Raw genomic sequence first — 14,903 nt, 5'->3', positions numbered from 1 at the left:
TTGCTTACTAAATACAGTTTTGAGATTTCTGCCTCATTTTTTGATGGCTATATATTGAATATGGCTGAATAGCTCTATATTTATGAATGTGGGGAAGTGTTGATAATGAGGACAAAAAAGAGAGGAAGAAAGACCATCTCTATAAAGCCACCCTCAATACTCTTTCTCTCTTCAAATAGTAGTTTAAGTATGAAAGCTTGCAAACCTACAGCAAGCAACACTATTACCAACACAATGAGAGGAATTGTAGGGCAATCTGCCCAGCGTGGGTATTTTTAAACCCGAAGGACTGAAAACACTGTAATTTCAACCTGGATAGCAGACTGTTTGTCCTAAACTTTTTTCTGAAGCAGAGAGTACTCCTCATGTGACGTTCTTGCTTCTGAAGGGCACTTTGAGAAAGCAGTACTCCAGCAACATAGATGAAACTCCTGCATCACACCACTTAGCTGTGCAGTTCAATTGCCCATACCCTAAGTCACTGCTGTCATATATTCAACCAATGCCTGGTTAATAATTCAGAAATACGAAAATATAATGCAGCACTAGCAGAATTTTGCATATACATCTCTTCTAATTTAGAACTTTTTGTCAACAGCAGACCTCTGAACTGTTTAGCAATTCTTTTTGATGACAACCTGTTGTACTGTTTTGTTTAATTTTCCTTTGATTAAGACAAAAATTAGCTGGGGCTGGAAAGCATAAATTAAGAAAAATAATCTCCTATTGCTTATCAGGAAAAACAAGAATTTTCTTTAAATGCTCTTAGCCTTGTATTGAATAATTATACTCATCATAAATTAGTATTTCTTAAAACAGTGACATAAAGCTTCCAAATCACTATGTATAATTTTCCCACACGTCACACACAGGAGTTAGGTGAGCAAACAGAAAAGCAATCAACTTTGAGGCTTTCCTTTAATGTTTGCCAAATCAGACATTAAAAAAATATCAGAGAGAGAAAAGAGCAGTTTTTCCCAAGCGATGCGTTATAAATACTGACCTTGTTCAGTCCCAAATTTAAATCAATGCCAAGGTTCCTGACTGAAGAGTCAGATTAGGAGTTCCAAAGGCTCAGCTGTCAAATTCTGAAAGAACGTGTGTGGTAGCACGTTAAATCAGCATCATAAGACCAATGTGTTGTCTAGCTAAAAATAAATACAAGCATCAATTTGCAATTCAGCCTCCCCAGCTGGTGAAAAGAAGAAACAAGAATGTCCAGGAGATGGTATATGTACCATGGTGGGCTGGTTTGGGTGCCCCCCCCCCGCCCTTTTTTTTTTTTTTTTTTGAGAGAAAGAGAAACTATTTGTTTATATTAAAATTACTTCAAAGAAAAGATCAGATCCTGAGAAGAGTGTTTGTAATCTGCATCACCAGCCTGAACACCACGTGATTGTTACCGAATATAGCAATATTTCTGAGAAGAAACTTACAGAAGAAGAAAGAAGAGCATCACATCTGTCTTTTAACCTTTCAGTCAGTCTCTATCAGTAATTCTTTTACTTCCTTTTTGGCAGGTTAAATGAAAACAGGACCAAGCATTGAAGCATTGATCACCCTCCCCCCGCCCCCCCCAAAAAAAAAAAAAAGAAAAAAAGAGGTCAAATACTGTTCCACAGAACACCAGTGGACAAAACACATAGAGCTGCATCAGACCAGAGGTCAAGAAAGTGTCATTACACAAGAAACGTATAGAATTCAATTTGGAAAAAATTAACTTTGGAAACCTCAGGGGCAGGAGAGAATCGAGCTATGAATGTCTCAAATTCAGCACATTAAGTGACTTTGAGACAGAAATTTAGTCTGAATGGGAAGATACAAATTACTATTGCTGTTTCAAATACTAATGTCATCTATCAAAACATCACAAGTTCCAAAGTTTTGTTACAATATTTTAATACTTTTAAGCGGTAAGAGCAATGAAAACACCAGAGCTCCTGAACCTACAAATAAACCAGCTAACTAACTGCAGAACTATAACCACAGAGCTACCCACAGTGTACTGATGGACAAGCATAGCTTTAGGCATGGATTATAACTCACAAATCCTCTTAGACAAATTCCTCTACAAGCTAGGGAGCTCTGTGGCATAATGCAAACACCAAATTCGGAGTTCTCATAAACTGTCGCATAGAAAGGTAAGACTAGTTTCTGACATGTTTCCAGATATGTACATCAGCTTTAAAACACAGCTTAGCCTAATTTTTCTCCTATATCCTCAATTTTGTTGTGTTGTAAGACACCAGTAGTTTCTGAGGAGTTTCTTCATTTACATGAGCACATACACAAAACCATACGCTGTATATTTAGTACATTTTCTTTAATGCGTTCCCTGGGAATGCATGCCAAAACTTTGGCATTACTCTGACTGACCAGTGAAGCATCCTTTCAAAATCCGGAAAAATGACACTTTGACACTTCCCTTCAAATTTTACAAATGTTATTCAAAGTTAAGTGTACACTGGGTGTGGCTGCGTGAATTCCTGAAATTAGCCCTTCCATAAAGGAGGAAGCATTTTGAGAGCCCACCATACTAATTTAACAAAGAACAAGGAGGATTCTCAGGGATTACTTAATTTTGGAGACATTTCTGACTAGTTTTTCTATTGCTTCTAGTACACTTAAAACACATGGAAATAGTCTTGAAATGTCCCCTCATCTACTAGCAGTGATATTTTTCTTCCTATTCTAAATACTAAATAATACCTATTGCTTACAAAGCATGTTCAGCCCATAATCTGAAAATCCATATAAGCATGGCAAATATACCTTCTCATTTCAAACAGGAAAAAGGTTAAAACAAAAGACCTTTTAGAGCAGCTGCAAGAAGAGCTCCAGGAGCCATCAGAAACTTTATACCCTCTGTAACTGTAACTCCAGCAGAAGTGGACAGAAAACACACAGACAGGCTATCAGTTCTCAATAATATTTACCCATGGACAAGCAACAAATATTCTATTGCCCTAAAAAGTTTTAAGTGCTCTGATAAATAGTTCAGTTAAAAACATGGAAATTGTTAAGTGATAATTTTTTAGTGAAAAACCTTATATATATATATACATGCACAATTTTAATCCCATTGATGTAACTGACCTTCAAAACAAAAACATGATGCTTTAGAGTGTCCATTCCAGTTTTTGTAATAACCATAGAGCTTCCTTCTTCTGAGTTCGTAATTCGATCTGATAACTTTAACATGTTATAAGACACTATGAAATGCTCACCCCACAAGAGAATCCAAGGGGTATTCATCTCCACAGTTTGGAACTCAAACACAACTTCTGTAAAATGCATTTTGGCAATTTTTGCTCAGAAAACACATACTGTCTTCAAAGAGAACTCCACATAGTTCTCTGACACAAAGCCAAGAGGTTTCTTCAGAAAGGCAGGCAGAATTCAATAGTCAGAAAAGTGGCACAGTCCCACCTTGCATACTTTGTTACAGATCAGAACAGCAGGAATTGCAAAGTTTCCCAGTTTTACATCATTGGACATCTTTACTACTTATCATTTATTCTGAAAAATAGGTAGAACTGACTCAAGGGTGGAAATCCAGCAAGTGCTGAAACACCATCCTGAATATAGTTATGTATGGCTGTGTAAATAGTCTGGACATAAATAGAACTCATCTTCCGATAAAAAAAAATACCTTCTCTAACATAATTACAGACCTATCTACACTGGTGTGTGTAATCCCATCACTATGGCAGAGAACAGGAACCATTTTAGAAATCATATATATATATATATGATAACAGAAGTGTGCATTGGGAGTCAGATGAAAAGCAAAATGAATCCTTTAACCAATCATCTAAGGACAAAACAAAAAAAAAGTGCATAAACTTGATTATTGCCATAGAGATCGCATAGAGGCTTTCAAATCTCTTCCAGCACCATGTTTGCTCAGTGATCTGTCCCAAGATATAGATTATTTCCTTTACTAGTACAGTGCTTTCCACATCTTGCCTGTCAGCTCAATAAGATGTCGCAGGTAAAAATCTATTCTGAGGGCAACAAGATATTTCTCAAGAGCTGTTTGATTAGAGAACAAACATTAAGAACAACTAAACAACAGCATTTTTATTTTTTAACCTGGATTTTGTTTTTAATTGTTTCAGAAGTTAATAGCTCATCCTAGAATACAACAATCATATTATCAGTGGCAGGCAATAACATATTTACTAGAAAGTTAGATCACAGTGTCCAGAGGGGCTGAAAAACTCTCATAACAGTAACTCCAGTCAGCCAGATTTCCTTCACTGCACCATTTGCAAATGCTGGGATGAAATCTCTCAAATTCATGCAGCTAAATATTCATCTACTGAGTCTAGCAACCGCCCTTCAATTGCCCATTAGTTTTTCAAATGAAAAGTTTAAATGATATTTTGATTTCCACCTGATTCCACCTTCCTGAAAAGCCTGGAGAGTAACCAAATGGAAATTTTTTTGTTGTTGTTTGCTTTTGCAGAAGGCAAAGCACAGCCTCCAGAAGTGCTGGCTGCTTTCCCTTCCTATTCCCTGCATTGAAGGGTAAGAACACATAAGAAGATTTTAGCCTTGTCTGAGCATACCAACATTTAACCCATTCTGGGATATTTTTCCTATCCAAGAAGGAATGAACTTAGGGGAAGCTGCATATTTCCCCGCCCCACTGCAGATGGGAAAGCTTAGGTATTCTGTCTCCATATGTTTGGTGGTATAAAACATGAAAGTTCAATGGAGGAAACAATTCATGCCAAAACATGCATAATATGTTACCAATGGGGAAGAAACATTTTCTTTTCCACTACTGCACAGAGTTGTTAATTAGGTTAGTACAGGAGATGACATCTGGTCTAACAATGACATCTCCAAAGAAGTGAAAAAAAAATAATCAGATTACAGCCTAGATAATAAAGAAAAAAATGTTTGGGAAGAAAGAAGATTTAAAGGTCATCGAGGAACTCAAAAAGGGACTGACCCCAAGACAGTGTGTGCTACCAGGAAGAGGCCCCTCTGCAATAAAATCACCTGTCTTACTGGTGAACACTAAAATCAGGAGTACGTCCAAACTGGGAAGGGTCTGTCACAACTACTAGATAGTAGTTACTATTTTACCTTTCCTTGCACGTAGAAGATACAGTGCTCTTTGGAAGCTATCACAGCATACAACCCACTGGTGTCACTGCTATGCACAGGGGAAAATAATTTACAAGCTAATGATTGTACCAGTATTATCTTTGCCAGGACACTTGCTCTTGCCAACATGAGCAGACAGATCTTCACCAGACCTCTGTATCTTACCTCAGTCAGAACTTGCTCCGATTCCTATACTTACTCTGCACTGTCCAACTCCACGAAAAGAGACCCACTGAGAAGCTGCACTGACATCTAGGATTACTCTCCTTTGCCTTGCACCTCACTGTAGGGACCCTTCTGTAGCACTGCACTTAACAGAGAGGCTCCAAGGCTAGCCTTCTGATGCTACCATAAGTTACCATAGGCAACTGTATCGTGCTGCTACAAACATTAAATCATTTTATGTGCAAGGAGGGGACAGGCCAGAGCATGAACATCTGAAGCAAAAGGTCTTAAGTAAACCCCAGTTCTAACACAAATGCCTAATCCCATGACCAAAGGACTAATTGTCTCAGTTTACAGCAAATGGTTTAATTAGAACACCGTCTGTCTGAAGTTTTTCAGATGACTAGAAGAGCCTAGAAGTAGATTAAAACATATGCTACTACAGCGTTACAATAATCAAGCAGCCAGACTTACTCAGAGATCTATGAAATAATTTAGATAATCTTTTTCTATTAGAGCCACACGTTTTAAGACTGATCTCCTTTATGAAACCCACAGAGCTTCTGTTGCTGTTAGAGTAGCATCAATACCCTAACCTGGCAGCTGACTGACCCGAGAGATTACTCGGGAGGATCTCTGTAAAGAGCTGCCTGGAAGCAAATGATTAGGTGGAATCTCTCTTATTTTTTTAAAAAAACTGTTATTTTAAAAAAGTTTTTTTTTGTTTGTTTGTTTTTTTTTTTTTTAAAAGTGTTCTACTACAGACGTCAAAGCATACTATGTCTTGCAAATCTTCATTCCACAGCACTCCAGAAGACAAAACATACATACAAGGCTCAGTTAATATACTGAACTTCACTCCGTAAGTTTCCTCAGTTGGGAAGTACTATTACTAATTATAGAATGATCTAATTAAAGATGGAACATGTACATAAAGATGGAACATGTACACCATAGGAAAAAGAGCAGTAGGATATGTACTAGTACCTTGTTAACATTTACATTACTCCTATTACGTACACACAGTAAAAGAGTAGAATTTTTCATCATCGTAACTATTTTTCAGATCTGTGACAATTTATGAGAATGAAGTAAAATGTAGCTTGCAAACTGATCAGGTCCAATTAAAATAATTAAATTATTTTACAAACAAGAGCCTATATCATATTAAAACATTAGTATGTACATGTGCTCTTTAGATTGATACATGCAGCCAGTGCTGTTGCAATTACTTAATGACACAAGATTTCTGTATTCGATGAATTGCCATGAAGTGTTCTACATGAAAGAATAACATGTAGAATTTTACTCTGAGGATGAATTGTCATGCAGAAATGTCCATTAGATTTAACCATTACTAAAAAAAACAGGGTAATAAATCATCATTTTGCATCAAATGAAGAAGCAGCACCTTTCTCTGTTTGGTTGTTCAGTCATAATTATGATAAATTGACATTCCAGGACAGGTGAATTTTAACAGGCATGCAATATGCTTAGATTAATTAGATTTTGTTTTCTAATGATGTTCTCTTATTCCGTGAGTGAGAGAATAAAGTAACACTTGAATGTACAAGCATTCATTGTTGCATTAAGAATGCTTTTTGTTCTAATAAGAAGTTCTGCTGAAATCAATTGAACTTTACAGAAGTGCTGGTAGGAGAACATGAAGGAAGATGCAGTAGCTATTCTGAATTGCTCAGTCAAGTTTGTTCATTTCTGCCCATGAAACCCCACACATAAAAAACTGGGCACAAAGCATGCAGAGAACAAACAGATCTAATGCTTCTGAGTAGTCTAATTTGTATGTAAGGATTATCCCGTGGTCTAAGACTTCCAAATATCAGTCAGTTTCTCTAGTTCTGATCATTCAAATTTTCCTTACAGAAAAAGAGGATATACTGAGAGAAACCCGCATTTCAGCTAGTCCAGCTTACACGTAGGGGTCTGTCTCCACACATTCTGTGCTATGAAACACAAGTGAACTACAAAAAATCCCCAGCAACAATGCACAGAATGTCATCGGCACTGTACAACCACAGCAGCTAAGAAAGTATAAGTACTTTCAAAATACAATTATCCTACCTTCCAACAGGGACTTTCTGATACTGCCACCAGCTGCTGATAATAGATAATACCTGATCCTTGACAGAAACCATGGATTCAGATTTGGTAGGCTATCATGCTTTTATGCATGTATTGGTCCTGTCATAGAAACAAACAAACAACAACAACAACAAAAAAACAATTACTTCCTTCTTTGAAAAAGATCTCCATCTAAAAATCAACATAAAGCTTTCACAAATCTACTGTTCTTCACAACTTATTTCCAAAGGGCAAGGAGTGGGAGGGTATCCCATATCATCCATGGCATCTGTGCAGGAACACTGCATAAAAACTAACACCAGAACCCACTGTCCCCCAAAAAGCTTGTTTGAATGCTCTGAAAGAAAAACTGTGGGAGCCCTCATTACACAAGCATCTTAAATAACAATCTAAAAAGTTATTTTAAATTTCTATAACAGATAAGATCGTCCTTTAGCCAAAGCATTCTTAATTTTACCCCCATACTTACGCACAGTGATTGTTTTAAAGTGCAGCAAACTAGAGAAAAAACACATTCCTCCAAGACACCCTCAAAGCCCTCTGCAGTTCCCAGGCCTTTTTGCAGCTTTCCTTGTAGGTCATGTTTTCTAGTATGCTGTTAATGTTCTATCCTCCTCCCCTAGAGGCCCCCCAGCTGTCAACACTCTTGAACTGAATCCCAGTATGAAACCTAGATCCTTCCATTAAGATCTCATCCTTGCTGAAACCTGTGGCCCACAGAAGCATGTTGTTGACTCCTACATAAATTGTGACCTACAGTAACTCACTGGTCCTTTCTGAATTAGGATAGTTACCTTATCAACTATTTCCCTTCTCCAGTGTGTATTCCTTCCACACCTGCACACGTATTGTATGCTTGCACTTGATCTTCTTGAAGGTCATCCTATTTTTGACAGGCCACTCCTCTAATTTGCATACTATTTTGAAGTTGAAGCTTAATTACCAAAATGCTAGGAGATGGTCAGATTCATAAAATATGCAATTTAACAATTCCATTAGCTAGACAATTAATGAAAATGCCAGCAACCATAGTGTCCAGGAAATAACTTGATTTCATTCAAAGTATTCAAATAGCCACATAGAAAAATAGCTCTTCTAATAGCAGTTTTCCAAACAGATTTGCATCCTAGATTATTTTCATCTAAACCACTTATATTTCTCTAAGGAAAATGTGAATGAAATATTGTCAAAAGTATAACTGGATTCAAAGTGCAGGACTAAACAAAACCTTTTTCCATACTTCAAAAGAAAATGAGTTTGGTTGGACAGTCTGTTCTTATCAAGTCTGAGTCAACTGTTTTCCATCCCTTTGCTTACAGACACATACAAATGCTTAACTTCCAGAACAATTACATTTGCATTTTTTTCCCACAACTTGAACAGGATATGTCTAGAAATTCCTAGCCCTTCCTTTCTTCCCATTCTTATATTTTTCAAAACATTATACGTCTGTCACAAAATCTTGACAATAACTGCCAACGACTCTTATTTCATTAGTGAGCTTTAATTACAGCATGATGAAATTCCTCATGCTTTTTCATCGCCTCTTCTTTCCCAATTACATACTACGGTCTCTGCCTTATGTTACTACTGCTGAGTCACATAGAATTAAAACCACAGACCTACTGAGCATCACTTGTTGACAGCTTCCCTACTGTACTAACCAGTGATAACACCTTTCCTCTTTACCTTATTGCCAACAAAGGCAAAAGAGTAACAATAAAAAATTAACCAACATGCTATTTTGTTTGAAGAATCATGTTCCATACCTCAGGTTTTCCTGGATGACTACAATCTGTTTTGGAATTCACCCTTATCAGCCTGGCCCTGCCTCCTCCGCTTGCACCTTCCATTTTTGCACCTGATATCCCATGTGAAAGCATGATTTAGCCTAAACTCATTTGCTGTCTTTCCTCTACAACGCATTTTTCCACTATTATCTGTAATATAATTTAAGGAACTGGCAACTTTTTTTTCCAAACACCCTTTTTGCTTGGATTGGCCATCCAGGAGAAACCCCCTACGAATTCTCTGAATTCCTGAAAGCCATTGCTTCTATTTGAACACAGTTCCTAACCTCTAACAAGTCTCTACTAAACATACTCAAACTAAAACTCTTCAATGGTTTGCAACTTCATTAGATTGGGAATGGTTTTTCAATTAAATACAAGCGTTAAATACAACTGAGACCTTGTTACCAAATTGAAGCATCTGCTTCAAAATAAATACGTACTACAGGTTTTCAGGAAGAGAAATTAGAAACTTTTAGTATAAGAAAAATTAGCATATTCTTGTAAGGTTGAAAACAATCATATTATCTTTTCTACATCTTTCCATAATAAGCAAAGAATTCTCCTGAAGGATACATATGAATTATTTCACTTTGAAAAGTTAAAATCTAGGAAGATTCTAAACAACTGAAAGTGGAAATGTCTCATTTTTTTCCCCAGTTGGTAATGATCTATGACCAGAACTCCTTCTGGCCACAACACATACCAAACAACAAAACGGAGTGACAACCTTACTTACATACAGTAAGCCTGAGTATTCTGCAGCTCTACCTTTGTACTTCAGCACATACATGAAATAAGGAAAGAATCTTTGGCTCGACAACGTACCACTTTGAAAGCAAACTTAGATGGTGCTCGAGTCTGAATGAACTCTATTAAGAGGGGAATATTCCTTTGGAGGTCTGAGCCTTTGAGGGGTGGTGGCAGAAATGGTTAAAAGAGTATTAGAGCAAAGTAACAGAATTTGCATAAGTAGGCAGGCTCATCTGAGATGAAAAAACACAGTAACAGAATAAGCTTAAGGTCCTTATTCTCGACATTTTTCCAGATAAGCAATTTGTAGGGAAAACCCCCATTCATTTCTCCAGGACACTACAAAGAGTCTTGAATGCAGTAAAGGTGGTGTTTAAGGTGACTCATAGCAGTACAGATCACATGCAGCACAAGGTTTACATCTTAGATATAATATATTCCTAAATCCGCCATGACACATAAAAGCTTTAGGTAATTGAATTTCATTTACCATCTCTTTCAACATCTCTTGAAGCTTAAAGACTTCTGCCCCTTTCCACTGGATTATTCTGACCAGTTGGACATCAGTTTTCTATTAAAAGCTTTAACTCATAATTATGATACCTAAGTACCATACATACAAGGGCCTCTTACTCATAATTTCCATGATGAATCCTATTTATGAGATCAATGCTCTACTGATTTTATCATTTATGTACTGAAATATCATGTCTAAATCCTACTCTGAGCTGTGAGGTTATATCCTCCAAAATTTTAGCTATTTAACCCCCCCCCCCCCCTTTTTTTCCCCATAAGTTTAGAACTCCTTTCATTTCTAGCTGTTTCAGAAAGCCATTTACGTCCTAGCTGCTGTGCAGTCAGTGGAGTATCTCACACAGATTACAGGGAGTTCTTCCCTCATAGGCTACATGGTTGACAATTCCAGTTCTCATTCACTATGAGGAAAAAAAGAAATGCAGGAAGTGCACGAGAACTAGCCACCTTGCCAAAGAGGTGTAAACTGGAAGTTAAAGCAAATTAAAGCTCTTAACACAATCAAAGTTTGTGTTATCAGAACGTGTTCCCTAATTTGAGTGGAAAAGTAAATGTTAAAAAAAATTACCACAGTTTTAATATTTAGGATATATGCTTTTCTGTTGTTGTTGGACTCAAAGTCGATTACCAGTTCATAACAATAAACAGGTCTTACTTTTTGAAACCTAGATCTGTTTTATTTGGAAGCGAGGAAGAAAAAACCTGTGGAAACACAGACTTGGGGGAAGGATAAAGTCAGGAAAACCAATAATTCAACAGGCAGAAAATCACAGAACATTTAAGATGCTTCAGATTGTACACGGATACCAAAGCAACACTAGGGTTGTAAGAAGCAGAAGAGGTCAGAAACTGGATTAATTCATGTAGTGTGAAGCATAGTGAAGCCCAAATTGGAAATCAATATACAAAAATCCAGATTTTCACAGAGAAGCAAAAGTGTTAAAGAATTATGAAGCATGAAGAGACCTCACAGGAAGCCCTGTGTTGTAGGAATAACTACGTCTGTGCCTCTGCGTATCTTCCTGCAGTCCTTCCTTTCCTTCCTCCCCCGGCTCCCTCCCTTGCCATCTGTATGTGATGGTTGTACTTGGGTGGGCGACCGAGCTCCACCACAACCGCTCTCTCACTCCCCCTCCTCAAATAGGAACAGGGAGAAAATACGATGAAAGGGGCTCAAGGGTTGAGATAAGGACAAGGAGATCGCACAGTAATTATTATGATGGGCAAAACAGACTCAACATAGGGAGATAGTAAGATTTATTGCCTATTACTAACAAGCTAGAGAAGTGAGAAACAAAGGAAAGAAACCAAAAGCACCTTCCCCCCCCATCCACCCTCTTCCACCTCCTCCCCCCCAGCAGCGCAGGGGAACGTGGGAATGGGGGTTATGGTCAGTCTGTAGCAATTCTTCTCTGCCGCTCCTTCTCGGTCACTCTCATCCCCTGTGCTGTGGGGTCCCTCCCACGGGATGCAGTCCTTGCTGAACTGATCCGGCGTGGGCTGCCCACAGGCAGCAGCTCTTCAAGAACTGCTCCAGATCTGGGTCCGTACCACGGGGTCCATCCCTCAGGAGCAAACTGCTCCAACCTGGGTCCCCCACGGGCAGCAGCTCCTGCCAGGTCACCTGCTCCTGCGTGGGCTCCTCTCCACGGGCTGCAGGTCCAGCCCAGAATCTGCTCCAGCAGGGCTCTTCCACAGGCCCCAGTCTCCGTCGGTGCAGGCCCACCTGCTCCACCGTGGTCTCCTCCACGGGCTGCAGCGTGGAACCCTGCTCCACCGTGGTACTCCATGGGCTGCAGGGGGACAGCCTGCTTCACCATGGGCCTCACCACAGGCCGCAGGGGACTTCTGCTCCGGCACCTGGAGCACCTCTCCCCCTCCTTCTTCGCTGACCTTGGCGCCTGCAAGGCTGTTCCTCACTCCTCTCACTCTCCCAGCCGTTGTGTAGCACAGAGTTCTTTTTCTCTGTCTTAAATCTGCTCTCACAGAGGCACAAACAACATCACTTACTGGCTCAGCTCTGGTCAGCAGCGGGGCCCTTACCTAACGTGGGGCAGCTTCTAGATCCTTCTCACAGAAGCCACCCCTATGGCCCCCTGCTACCAAAACCTTGCCACATAAACCCACTACACTGTAATACCTTCTCTCCCTTCTCACTGAGTGAAGCTCCTTCCAAGCTGGTCAATGTTTTATTTTGCACTGAGATGACTGGTGCAACCTACTGGAATGATGGGCACTCACCCACAATCCAAGCAGGACGCATTGCTACCTCAAAGGGTTACGGTAGCTTTATGGAGCCATTCACTGAAATAAGTGTTCAGAGCTGCTAGTTCCTCCAACCACCCAGCTCAGTGGGTTGCCTGAGACCCCTAAAAATTTCCTTTCAGACTCCCCATTTTTAACCCAAACCTCCTGGGCTTTTCCTATTCTTCATCAAGGCCACTTGCATCCTGAACATACCAACAAAATTTTGGAACTGATGATATCCTGCATTCCAAACCACCTCCCCATAGGCAGATACCACAGACATTTATTTCACACAGGCAGATCAACATTTTGTTCCCCTTCAATATTACACATTCTTCTCAGTACTCACTGCACCGCTGAACCATGGTGGCATGGGAGAGAACAGGTAGAGCAGGCAAACTAAAACCATGGGTGAAGTATCTTAACTTTAAAACCAATTTACAACAAGGAAGGCAATTCCTTGAGTTAGAGACAAGCCATTAGTGAGTTCGGAAGCATGTCCTTGCATATCTGGCCACACAGTTTTTTCCAGCAGCTGAGGAATGGCAGTCAGCAGGTTTGACAACCTCACAAGCACGAGGATAGGAAAGGCCAAATGAGCTACTGTCAGGGAATGTTATTTTAAATGGGATAATAAGTAGCCATTATGATCTCTCAAATGAGATATTCAAGAGAGTTCATTAGAATGGAAAAAAAAAAAGGCAAAATCAAAAAATAATAAAAGCCCCACTGAGCTATCTTTAAGAAGTTACATCTGCGCAACCTGTATAAAATGTGGAAGAGGCCCAGCATCGATATGGGAATTGAAGGATTTGTTTTGTTCGGCTTTACTGAAGAAAATGGAATCTAACACTCCTTTCTATCTACCAGGCAATCTGTCAGCACAGGAAGAGCAGTCAAACTACTGGCTTTGCTGACAAAATGTTCTGTGTATTAGTAGCAAGGAAGTAAAAACTAATATCATGCCAGCAAATGTTCTGACTTGAAATCACCAGTCTCAGAAAAGACTATCCTGGAATACTAATTATCCAACAGAAGAACAGAGATTGCCCTATTAAATACAGAGCTATATACTGAACAAATGTGAACAGAGCTAATTTAGGACTACGCCAAAGGAGACAAGCAAAATCCCTCAGGCACTATTGAAGATTAACGTGGTCAGCAGAGTCAGAAAATGTCCTGAACAGAAACGAAATGGAAGAGAAGGAGAAATAGATAAGTTATTAAAGAACACTGATGAGGAACTCGTTGTCCTGGGCCATAAGGAAAAACCCTGTTAAGCTTCACTTGTAATGAGAATGTGCTTAATCACTTATACAGATACATAATCACCACCTATTTCAGAACATTGGCTATGAAAAACATGCTGGAAGTGGGCCAGATGCTAAAGTTCCTGGAAAGTACTAAATAGCTTTTATTGCACGCATAGTACAAATATTAAATAAATAAGAGAATAAGTCAGACACCAATTACAGAACCTCCTTTTGAAATTAATTCCATACGTTACTTTAAAGTGTTTTTACAAAAACTGCTCTGCTTTCAATGGAAATTCAAAATTAATTAATATACACAGCATACACACAAAGATTTATTACTGGAGGAACTTCACGTGATAAAACAAGGTCCAGGGAACCCTGCCATCTACAATCACAGTGCTGTAGTACTGATGTTCCTTTCTGACACATACTGCATGATCCACACTGGGTGCCTAAAAAAACAGAGTAACAGCCCTGGCAAGGAAGAAAAGTTCTTGGAGCCAGTAGCTTAATTTCTTAGGACAGAACCCGAGATCCTGTTTTATTATTATTAACAGACAAATTAATATTCCTTTAGGATAAATAACTATAAAAGAGACATGTTATCAGGGCATGAAACTTGAAACTGATATTAGAGGTTTGGACATCATTATGTTTTCTTTATCCACTTCCCCATAACTCCCATACTTCGTCTAAAATATATTCTAGATTGAAATAGTTTATGTACCATATTTTTAGACATATCTATATATTTTTTCTCTTCAAATTAACCTTCTGACTAAACAGAAGAACGTTTGTAATTCATTCTCTCATATAGATATGAAATGTACACATACGAAATACCTGTAAAATGCCTTTGACAACAAATGGTAGCGTGAAGGAGGAGACCCCTCAGGGCAAAAAAGAATTCCTGCACAAAGCTAACACCCTTTTA

The 14,903-nt window shown here is 38.8% G+C and overlaps 1 long non-coding RNA gene across 4 annotated transcripts in view; it reads right to left on the bottom strand.

Annotated features, from left to right (window-relative positions):
- The window catches only part of LOC118172737, a 202,907-nt gene that overhangs the window by 157,531 nt on the left and 30,473 nt on the right, over positions 1 to 14,903 (bottom strand). For 3 of the 4 annotated variants that reach the window (XR_004753838.1, XR_004753837.1, XR_004753839.1), the window contains one exon: positions 7,369 to 7,488. The exons of the other annotated variant lie outside the window; for it this stretch is intronic. This is a non-coding gene — a long non-coding RNA (uncharacterized LOC118172737). The remainder of the gene's footprint in view (positions 1 to 7,368; positions 7,489 to 14,903) is intronic. 4 annotated transcript variants of the gene reach the window in all.

Source organism: Oxyura jamaicensis, chromosome 11 (genome assembly GCF_011077185.1).
Source record: "Oxyura jamaicensis isolate SHBP4307 breed ruddy duck chromosome 11, BPBGC_Ojam_1.0, whole genome shotgun sequence".
NCBI lineage: Eukaryota > Metazoa > Chordata > Aves > Anseriformes > Anatidae > Oxyura > Oxyura jamaicensis.
This window is presented reverse-complemented; position numbering and strand designations above follow the sequence as displayed.